Raw genomic sequence first — 12,657 nt, forward strand, 5'->3', positions numbered from 1 at the left:
GACTGGGAGACTTAAACAACAGACTTTTATTTTCTCACAGTTTTGGAGCCTGAAAATCCAAGATCAGAGTGACAGCAGGGTCAGATTATGGTGAGGGCTCTATTCCTGGCTCACAGATGGCCACTTTTTCACAGTGTCCTCACATGGTTGAGAAAGAGAGCAAGTTCTCTGGTATCGCTTTTTATAAGAACACTAATCCCATTATGAAGGCCCTATTCTCATAAACTCATCTAACCCTGATTACCTCCCAAAGGCCCCATCTCCAATTATCGGGGAATAGGGCTTTGACGTGAATTTGGGGGATATATACAGTACCATAACAAGTACCTCCTTTAAGTAAGACACTAAACTAGACCTGAATAGATATTCTAGCACTAAATCCTTGTCCATATCATCACTGACCAATTGAACTTATGTGATGATGGAAATGTTCTGTATCTTCACTGTCCAAGGGGATAACCACTAGCCACATATAGCTACTGAACACTTGGAATGGGGTTACAAAAGGAATGTTAATTTTGTGTAATTTAAATCTAAATTTAAATAGTTTTGCATGGCCACCCTGTTGGACAGTACACTCAATTCATTCTCTGACCAACATCAATATACCAGATATATATAAATATAGGAATACAGACTAAATATGAAATTTAATGTATAAAAAGAGAAAAATTTTAACATTACTTAATGAATTAAAACAACACCTAATGTGAGTAAAAAGAGTATCATAGTAGTAGCAGGATAAATTAATGTAAATATTAATTTTGAAAATACAATTTTAAGTGTTTATGAGATATCAAAAAATGAAAATATAAGCTACTAGATACCCTAAAATATATTTTAAAAGCATAAGAAAAATAACCTGCAATAGCAAGTATTTTGACTAATTCTTTTTTCACATATATGTATTCATAAGTGTGCGCAAATATTCATTTTTAATTAAATGTAAAGCATAGTTAAAATATCAACTTGTTAAGCATGATGATATTTCTACATTTTGGAAGGCTACTTTTTTATTAACTTTGATTCATCCTTTAGTTGAATATGATCACAACTCTGAAAGATAAAAAAACCAAGAAGTTTATAATAATCCTAAAATTTGTACATATGCATGCATTTTATGCCAATTAAATTATTTTGAAAATATGGAGCAATTTATAAATGTCAGGCATGGCATTATCTCCTGAGAATATAACAATAAATATGAATTCGTTCTTGGATTAAAAAAAATCATAATTTAGCTGAAATATACATGTAAGAAAGAATTTACAAATATAGAATTGAAATCATAAGGCTATACCCAGAGGGCGGTGGTGGTACAAATGAAGGGGGATTAGTATATTCTATGCATGAGGTATGAGGATGGTTTCCAGAGAAAGAGTTGTATACTTGCTTATATTTGCTTTACCAGTCACTGATCAAGGATTCCTCTTGGCATTCCTCGGCAAAATTAATTACCCCTATTTTTGTACCCCTGTATTTTAATCATACACTTTGTTGAAGAGTTTTCATTTTAGTTTTATTCTGTGCTATGTATTATTGATTATCTGTTTTCTTGTTTGAATAATAAATTCCTTGAGATAGTATAGGATAGCCTTTTTCATTTGTGTACATCCAACACCTAGGATTGTTGAAAAGTTGTCAGTGTCTGATATATATACATATATATATATATGTACTCACACATATATATTCAATATTTAAGTAACTAATATATATGAACATATTCAGCATATATATGTAGCAAAATATGTGTATGTATTTTAGTTTCACAAATACCACTAATTTAGAATAAAGAGAAGACAAGGTACTAAAATATGTTTCAAAAATAAATATATTTAAATTGTACTTTTTACATTTTTATTGTTACTTAAAATTTTGAAGCATTTTTCTATTATGAAAATTAATGAGACTTTACTGGACTATATTCTGAGGGAAATATTTTTATTCTATTCTCCCCATCAAACAAATGGCTTTTATCTTCATAAAATTAAATTCATAGGTAGTCATTTCTTATCTCATGACAGACTTTAATATTATGTGAAATAAGGACGAATATTCTTCATTAAACATTATGAACATGACTAAGTTTTACAAATGAGAATATACTTATTAAAAGCTTTACATATATGAATGGATCTACAGAAAAAATAAAGCAATTATCCCATTAAAAAAATCTTTTTAGAAAATGCATGGAATAACATAGCACCACATATAAAAATAAAACCAATAAGTGTCATGTGCAGTAAAGTTGTACTCAATGAAAGCATTATTATCTTCTCAAAATAGGCATATTAATATTAGCATGAAGTATATGTTTAAGCCTAGTACTATGAATTTTTAAAATAATTCTAATATGGACTTGTTTATTCTTCTGTTCTTAATTCAATATTCAAATGTAACAAGAGAAGTTGGAAGCCTTATTAATGAGGTGGAAAAGTTGCAACAATGATCCTTGAAATTACCTTTGAATTAAAAAAATATCTGTAATCAAGAGCAAGAGTAAAAATATGCAAACTGGTTTTATTCAGTCACTGAATATAAGGAATTCACCATTTAAGATCTCAATATCTCAGCATTTTAATTTTTATCTTTTATAGACCTATGTAAAGCACATTCTCCCGTCATTAGCTAATAGCCTGAGCAAATTTACAATTGTTCATTCTGAATTATAGGCACATAAAATACACATCAGATAACACAATGCAGATGCTCAATATGTAAATACAGAAGGTCCCTTAAATATAAAATTAACACAGCAAACTATAAAACCTTTTTTATACAACCTTTATTCAAGGTAATCAGTTCTTTCTATGCCATGTGCTATAGCAATAAAAAACTTAACTGGTATCACTTTACTAGAATCCTAAGAAAAAGGCAGCTGTTCATCAAGAGCATTTTAGTTTTTACCAGAGACTCACTCTCACACAGAATTCATGCGGTACATTGGAGCTGTCCATCTGCTGACTGCTGTATTCACAGTTGACTAATCATCTGTAGTAGAATTCCTGTCTAGTTGTTTGTGCATAATACCATATTCTAATGACTTCAGATCATTTATCCTGTATGGATTTAGAGCAAAACATCATGCTATTTCCTCTGGAGAAATGCCCTGAAAACAATGTTAAAAAGGGATTTCATTAGAAGCAGAAACAAAACCCTACACATTGAAAAGCATTTCTTTTAGTATTGATCAATTATCAAACTACTGACATGGACTTATACAACTTTAGAGCTATATGAAGTCATAGTATTCCAGAGGTCTTCCAATGCAACTTAATATGGTTGATAATAGATAATGGTAACCCCTAACATTTATTGAGGGCTCAGTATGGGTCAAGGACATTCTAAGAACATATAGGTATCAACTTATGTAAGATTTATAACACTTTGTTATTTCAGTAGTATTATTGTACTGATTATAAATAATGATACTTATTTAGAACATTAATACAGTTATCCTAATTAGTATAGTACTACTATTAAATTTTAAGAGGAAATAGCAATTGGAAAAGAGGTACAGTTACTTGACCTAACTAATTATTCACTTATTCAGCAAGCATTTAATTTTTTTTTTTTTTTTTTTTTTTGCGGTACGCAGGCCTCTCACTGTTGTGGCCTCTCCCGTTGCGGAGCACAGGCTCCAGACGCGCAGGCTCAGCGGCCACGGCTCACGGGCCCAGCCGCTCCGCGGCATGTGGGATCTTCCTGGACCGGGGCACGAACCCACGTCCCCTGCATCGGCAGGCGGACTCTCAACCACTGCACCACCAGGGAAGCCCGCATTTAATTTTAATTCACAGATTGTATACATTAGCCACTTTGATATATGCTTAGATATAAATAATAAACATATTTAACTTGGGTTCTTTTGCCTTTATGTAGTAAAGCGAATATAATGTGCTAGCAGGAGTAGAAGATATTGTCTATGCACCCAACTGTACTGTACATCTGTTTGTTTTGCTGACTCAGTGTGCTTTCTGTTCTTTTGGTAACAACATCTTACTTTGCTTAGGGGAACCACCTTTTTCCTACTTTCAGCCCACATGATTTGAAACACACCTATCCTCCAGCATCACGGATAAACAAGTAAAGTATGTCTGGCCGATTCGAACAGTCCATCCTTCTGGTCACAGTAATTAGTTCAGAGGTGTAAACCAAGTCAAGCCAAGAAGGCACTCTTTGGATAGTGTGAAAATCAGGAGGAAAGGAAAGTTCATTTTTTCTTTGGATCAGAGAATGAGAGGATAAACCAAGCTGAAACTGCTGGAGTCTTTAATACCAAGAGAGCTACCGAGGAGAGCAGCCAACACAGAAGAAAGATATGAGCATAACAGGAACAGAGAGACTAGGTCCTGATAACACTATTGAAGGACTAGATTCAGCTGTGCTTTAAGCCATCTCTGGACCTGAGTGTTTAGTTGTATTACTAGAAAAAAACCTTTATTTTACCTGAACCAGTTTAATCTGGTTCTCTGTTTCTTGCAACTAAAAGTCTTGTAATTACACACACACATAGCCAAGGCCTGGAGAATCAGAAAAGACATTGAACCTTATATATGAAAACACATGTAATTAAGCAGATGAAAAAGGCAGGGGGAGGAGTTCAGAGGAAAGGAAGAGGATGCAAAAAAGAATCACATTTTTGAGGGCTTCCCTGGTGGCGCAGTGCTTGAGAGTCCGCCTGCCGATGCAGGAGACGCGGGTTCGTGCCCCGTCTCGGGAAGATCCCACATGCCGCGGAGCGGCTGGGCCCGTGAGCCATGGCCACTGAGCCTGCGCGTCCGGAGCCTGTGCTCCGCAAATGGGAGAGGCTACAACAGTGAGAGGCCCGAATAACGCAAGGAAAAAAAAAAAAAATAAAAAAAAGAATCACATTTTTGAAACCTCAGATAGGAGAAAGAGAATAAACTATAAATACTCATCAAACTTTTATAACTGTACAATGCTATTTATGTGTTGAGTTTGCTAGGTGCTGGCTAAAGAATGCTAATCAGGATAAAGAAAGTCCTTATTCTTACAAAGCTCAACTTTTATCAGCTGAGCCTGAAATCATGCAATATATTATGAAGATCAAACAATCTAAATTTCATTATTACTCTAGCTTAGAATTTGAGAGAATAAAGGAAAGAAATTAAGCCAGACACAAATTTCGAATCCTGCAGTGAATGGTTAAGTTATGTGTTGGTGGTTAGTTGTATGGATCTCATCTTTGGAAGATAGTTATCGGCCACAAACACAATCAGTGACTCAGCCAGACAGAAAACAAGCCTTCTGACAGCCAGTTTTTTTTTTCTTCACAACATTCATGAGCATATCAGAATTAATAAATATTATTTACTCTTACAAGCTCCAGAAAATGCCAGCAATAGTTTAGAACCTTAGATATTTCATTTTCCTATTGATAATCACCCCCAGATCTCTTTGTACTAAATGAACAAAAATGTGGATCCACCTTTTTAATGCTTGTGCTCTCTCTCCCTCTCTCATTTCTATCTCTAATTTTCTTTGTCTCTTTCACCTCAAATACATATATTTCTCCTCTGCATGTTTCTCCTTTTCCTAAAATTTATTCAACTAGCCTAACTACTTATTTTAAGGTAAAATTTAAAGTATACATTTAAGCCACCCACAGAATTGTGGAACTAGTCATAAAAATATAAAATTGCATATCCTCTTCAGTTGACCTTGATTTTCTGATTATAATAGAGATATCATTAGTATTAATTGATGACACAATGACTTACAGTCAGATGAAAGTCTAAAATAAACTTTAGGAAACTGAGCAAAGCTGTACTACTAATAATATCTTATTAAGTTATTAAACAAGAGCAGAATTTGTCCCAAATGACAAGAAATCACTGGGACTTTCAGAAAAAATTTAGTTAATCTAGTTAAATTTGTGACAAACCAGCCCTAAAACATAGTTTATAATACTTTAAAATTTTTCTTTATCTTATTCCTCAAAATGTTGATTTCTGAGAAAAAAAATGTTTAAAATTTGAACATACTTGCTTTACCAGTAGTTTTCTAGAAATATCCAATAGTGCAGATTGAACCAACCTCTCCTTTATATCTCTACAAGTTTTTATACTTACAATACAGAGGACAGCTTAGGTTTACAAAGATATTATTTAGCTTTTGTTTAAAGGATGCTTCAGGATTTTAAAATTTGAGGAAAGATCTAGCTTCATTTTCCAACAATACTTTAGAGGTCCTAGTTTGCTCAACACTGACATTTATTTTTTTTAATTTTCCAAAAGTAGTATCTGTGAGTACATGTTCACCTATTTCAGTATTTTAGATTACAGATAAAATTCCCTACATGGCATTAATTCACTTCAGTAATTACATTATAGCTATTACATTATTATTAATCTCCTTGCAGGTTTATTTTAATCTACCAGATAAAATATAGTGAAATCCCAAAGTTCTGCTCTGGAAGACCTTCTCTTCTCATTCTATAATCTCTCCCTAAGTGATACAATCTCACCAGAGTTTCAAACACCTCCAACTGCCCAACATACTTAAATCTCCAATGTTAGCCTCTCTGCTAAGATAGAGTTGACTATCCAGTCCCCTGTTGGAGTGTTACAAGGCATCCCAAATTTGAAATCTACAAAGTAAAACTTATGATCTTTCTTATCTAAACATATTTCTCATCCAAATCGCAGCATCACTCATCTTTTGCATTGCCAGAAATGTAAGAGTTGCCATTGTTATCTATATGTCCCATGCCTGCTCTCTACAATGTTTTCCCACATTTTATTTTATATCCTAAATATCCTCAAATCCAATTATTTTCACCTCTGCTCTTACTATCCTAGACCAAAGATGCAATCAGCCAAGATGACTTCTTGTAATACCTTTTGATCATTGAATATTCTTGTCCCCACAATCCAACCTCTACCCTTCAGGTCTACTTTTGCATGACTAAGCTAAATGGCATTTATTGCTTCCAGGAAAAATAAATCAGAACCTTTACTGAGTGCTGGCCTTGCCTCTACAGTTCTTTCTTTGTTTTTCTTTTCCAGTTACCATGCAAGATTTTACATTCCACAATGGCCAGAACAATATCTCCCATGCCATATGATGGTCTTACAAGGTGATGAATGTTCCTCCCATCCAGAGGTGGCATCTAAGTTTCCTCCCATTGGATCTGGTCAGACCTCTGACCACAATCTTGGCTTTTTAGATTTTGTGGCAGATTCTATTCAATGGCCACAGCCTCTGACCCTGCTTGCCCTGAGCCCCCTAGACAAAATAGTAAATCAAAACTAACATTGCTTCCTGTGGGTTGATGGTAGAGATTACAGGCACCAAGCTAAAGGATGGAGGTTCTTCTTATGTTTCCTTTTAATTCACCTCTTCAGAAACTGGATGGATCCTAGAGAAGAACTATAAACTATCACAGACTCAGATAAGTAGTGGCCCTGATTGCAGATACCGTGCTGGACTTGATATTATTGCTAGAGCAGATTAGTAAGGACTTAAGTACATAATGTGCCATTAATTTGGTAAATTTATTATTTCCCATTTGCATTAGAAAAAGTGACCAGAACAGCTTGAACTTATATTAGAACATTAAAGTATTCATTTACATGTTTTTCTCAGAGATGTTATATCTGCTGCCCTGTCAGAAGTGGATCGTCTGAACATCCCACAGAATATCACCTTGATGATATCAAGCTGATTGTACGGGACCAACAGGAGGTGGTATGTATATTGGAGGCCCTGATGAGACATATGAACCCCTGAGATGAGAAAATAAATCTATGAGGATTCAGGGACGTGGCATTTCTGTGAAATGCCATAGAGATCCATTTGTCAGGAGCCTAAGGGAATATGTCCTTCAAATCAGAAGACAAATGGATGCATCTTGCAAAGTACCATAAAGAAGGCTACTTTGACCAATTTACTTAAAAATTCGGGTCCATATTAAATTTCTGGCTCTCCAGATTAGTCTCTTGCTACCCAGATTTTACTTTTGTACATGGTACTTCCTACTTTTCTAGCATGCTAAAGAATTTACTTATTTTACTGTCTATTAAATATCACCAGTTTTCTTCTGCTAGTATGTAAGGTCCACAAGGACAGGGGTCTTCAAAATGTATCCCGTATACCTATATCAGTGATTGGAATATAATAAGTGCTTAATCAATATTTTTTGAATGAATGAATTAATTATTTTCATATTTTAATAATTATTATTGTTTGTCTAGGTAAGTAGATTAAAATAACCTAGTCTGCCATTGCCAAATTGGAAGTATTTAATTTTATCTGTACTAATAAGAATTAGAGAGCTGCATATTTCTTTATAATCAAATTTTAATTTAACATAGTAGAAAAAAGTGGGTCAATTAAATGTTATTTTTAAATGGCTAATTATATTCTGATATCAGAAATGTTGATATTATGTTGCTTTTTGACAAAGATGACAAGTAATATTTCATTAATATTTAAAATTATATTTTCTAACTTTGAACCAAGATTCTCAGATATTAGCATAAGTATTTCACCAGTGAAATTTTCCAAATCATCCATTAAACATATACTACATTTCCTCTTCCTGGCTACCCTGTGACTTGTCTTTGTTTAGCATTATATACCTCCAAACATCATACCCTTAGTCACCAGCACCTGGTACTCTACCAATCTCCTTCTTAGCCACCACTTTTCTTCCTTTCTAAAGCCCCTTATCTTCTATAGACAAATATATTTTCTGGTGAGTACTGGTCATTGTAAAGTTTTTAAGAAAATGAAAATGTTAGTGATCTTTTTCACATTCTGGGCAAGCTGAAGTTAGAAATGAATGAGATATTCTGCACTGGAAAATCCCAAAGTATAACCAAATGGAATCTGTTTTTCTTAAAGATTTTGTCACTTCTCCCAGTCCCAGAAAGGACTTTGCTGCCTCTTATAGTTTTCTTAGGTTAGTCTGAGGCTGAAGAGAAGTCTCCAGCTAAGAACCCATAGCAACACACTTACTTGCCTTTTTCATGATGTGTTTTTTGGGAGGGAAAGTAGTGGTAACATTGTCTTTCACCTGATTCTTAATTTTTCTCTCTGCCACCCTGTTTCTTCTACTTCTCTCTCTCCCCCATCTTCCTTCCCCTTTCTCATCTTTTTCTTCATCTAGTCTGCTCTTTAATCTGTAATATTTTTGGCTTAATAACAAGGTCTCACTATTGCTTTGCAAAAAAATGTTTCATTGTTGAAACTCATTTGGGAAACAGTTAATTTTATGACATCCCTGAAAAAATTTTTAATTCATTAAAATTGTAAAGCCTTTGAGTTGTGTATTTTTTTTTTAGTAACTCACTGTTTGAAAATACTTGTACTGGTTCCCCAGTTTTCACATAATGTTTCCTGCATATGTTCATGCATGCAAAATAATACACATCTGTGCCTATTAAAATTCACAGTAGAAATCAGAACATTCCATGCATACTTTTTATTAAGTGTTTTTTGCTCAACATTATTATTTTTCCGTGCTAATACATATAATGTAATCATGATTTTAATTCATCTTCATTATTCACTTAATGCTTCAGTATGATTAAGTTAGTTTTCAGTTACTTATATAATATTTACCTATGAAAGGGTGATACCATATACAAATATTATTATTCATACATTTTTGTACATTATTCAAATTATTCCCTAAGGATATATTTATAGTAAATGAATTGATACACATTGTCAGCTACAGCATGACTAAGGAAATAAATAATGAGGATCTAATCCTGAAAATAATTTTCTTTGACAAAGCGCAACATTCTAACTTAATTTTTTATTATATAAAATGAAAGTTATGAAAAGTAGTTTTATATTTGCTGTAAAGTAAGAGTTGTTGTTAAGGCGTCCATGAATTGCCATAATATAATCTGTACAGTTAATAACACATGAACAGGCATCAACCTAGAGTTGATGATATTTAGCATAACCTATGAAAACAGAGGAGTTATAGTGTAACATGTAGAGGTATGGGATAGAGCAGCTGACAATGTCTTTCACATAAAGATAAAATATGTAAGTGATACAATACAATATGTATGGCTATAATGTTATTGTATTAGGGTTAAAATTATTTTAGCAGTTCTTGCACTATCTCAGAAATGCACTATTCTGAAGAAAGGTATTCTAGACAAAATATAAACTAATAAGTGAAAATTTGGCCATAATGTGCGAACAATGAATCCAGTCCTTGTAGTGATCTTTCAAAAGTTAGAGATCTTGCTCAATAAATGACCACAAATGTTTTTCTGTACTTGCAAGGCATCTACCAAGTTGATTCAAAGATTTTATATGAAAAAAGAGTGAGAGTCAGATATCATCTACTTTTTATCTTACACCCTATCATGTCTTAACTTCTGTTTAATTTCACTCTGAAATATTTCATCAGAAATAATTCATTCTAGCAAGAACTCATTCCATAATCTCTGAATCTGTACTCTATTTGGATGTGTAATATAAATGAAGACAGGAACACACCCATATGAATAAAATCTGTTAATTGGTTTATAGATCGACCATCCCCAAGTGTATATCACAAATCTGTATGATATTCCGGGATCTACTTTTATATTTAGCTTCAGAACTGGATGAAAGATGGGTATAATTACGTGGAGCCAGATGGCTCTCTTGTGACTACTCGTTTACAGAAGCTTTTGCAGGTTGTTTATTCCAACAGAATTTGGAATAATTCAACCTCACATGAGGTTTTTCTGATTTTTTAACTGAAAAACATAGGAAGTACTTTGTTTACTTAAATAAGACATCTTTGAGAACAGAACATGTATATTTATAGTTATTACGCATCAAATGCTTCTGGAAAATTTTAAGTAGGACTATAGTTTTGTGTACTGATCTTTTTCATTTTTAATGATCATTGCTAAGCACATATGAGTTTGTACTATGCAATTAAACTGAAATATTAAGTAGGATCAAGCTATACAGTTTCTGAATGTGTGGTGAAACATGAAGAAGGCATTCATGGTGAGACATACATATTATGGTCAAATCTCAAATACATTTGCTATTGAAATATATAATTAAAAATCAAAATAATCTAAATTTTTTATATTTTATTCTGAAATGTCATCTTTAGTGGGAGTTTGGGGTTAAATTTTATTGTTCTGGTTATTTTTGGATTATGCTTATAATTCAACCATCTTTTAATCATTATATTTGATTACATATGTAAGCAAGTGTTTCCTTAGCGTTAATGTTACCAGGAGCCAAAGGGGATGTGAGCAGGAATTGTAAAATGTGCACATGAAAGATATCTTCCTCTAAGTCTAATGCTGTTCACTTTCTTTAAAAGTTCACTCTCATTTAAAAAAAAATAAAATAAAATAAAGACTAGATTTTGTGTGAATTTTTTTGTAAGTCCTGGCCTTTAGTTTTCCATGTATGAGAATTTGTAGATCAGGTTTCACACTGACAAGAAATATGACTGAAAGATGTGCTGATCTAAAGATTGAACTACATTTTTTCAGTCATTCTTTTGATTTCATCTCACTTAATCTACATTCTCTAGCCATTTTAACTTTCAGTGGGAGAAAACACTGACTTTGTGAAAGGGGAAGTGAAATATGAAGGTTTATGTTAATCTCAGTGTCCATTGTTGGTGATTCCTATTTCTCTCCTGTGCCAGCTCTTTGAGCTTTCCTTACTGACCAATACAAACATAACTCAGAAGGGAATATGAATTCTTTTGGTCACAGATTAATTTGGGTATCTGTTTTTTGGGAACAGTTTTCTATGGTTTATTCCTTTCATTATTCCCTCTCATTCCTATATCTTGGACAACTATTTCTCCACCAGTATAATGCCAACCCTCTGTACATATGCAAGCTTATCACATACTAAAGAAACAATATCCTCCATTGCTTCTGAGTTTGCATAATTTTACTTCTTTCTATTTCACTCTAACCTAATGTAGAATGGGAAATATAATTCTACAGTATTTCTTATTGGGCCTTCCAACATTAGAGTGGAGACAAAATTCCCTTTCTTACTCCTCCATCTTTATAGATGAGAGCAGGATTATAACTACCTAGATAAGGAAAAGGAAGAAATATAAATTAAATAAAGTTTCTGCCACAGGAAAAAAAAATGTGTGTTCCACTCATTCACCCTAAGTAAATTTTTGTCAGGAGAAGAAGTAGTATGTTCTTAAATGTGTGTTTGATCTCCCTCCCCTTCTCTGGACCTTCATACTGGTAGTGGTGGAGGTTAGATGGAGGTTAGATAGGTCATGGAGAAAGCTATGAGAAGGACTTATCCCTCCTTTCTTTTAAAATCTTGGTTTGAGAACCATACAAAAATTAGTGGCAGTAGTTAGTTAAACAGTGACATAGCGTTTCTGAACAGAATAGCCTAAGGCAGTTCTCCTGGGAACCTACAGCCTGGATGTAATGTGGAAGAGACCCTGAAGTTGCTCCATATCCCCAGGAAGGATACAGGTGGTAGCTAAGAGTCTGATTCACTAGCTTTTCAGCTAGTCTGACTCACTAGCTTTTCAGTTAGTTAGCCATTTTATGCATTGGGATAAAATGGCTTTGAACTTTGAGTGTGCTAGGTGATCTGATTGGCCCTGGAAGAGGTGGATTTACTATGAGGCTAATGAAACTGAAACTTAAGAGCCCCTCA

This window comes from Lipotes vexillifer, unplaced genomic scaffold, assembly GCF_000442215.2.
Source record: "Lipotes vexillifer unplaced genomic scaffold, Lipotes_vexillifer_v1.1 scaffold190, whole genome shotgun sequence".
Lineage (NCBI taxonomy): Eukaryota > Metazoa > Chordata > Mammalia > Artiodactyla > Lipotidae > Lipotes > Lipotes vexillifer.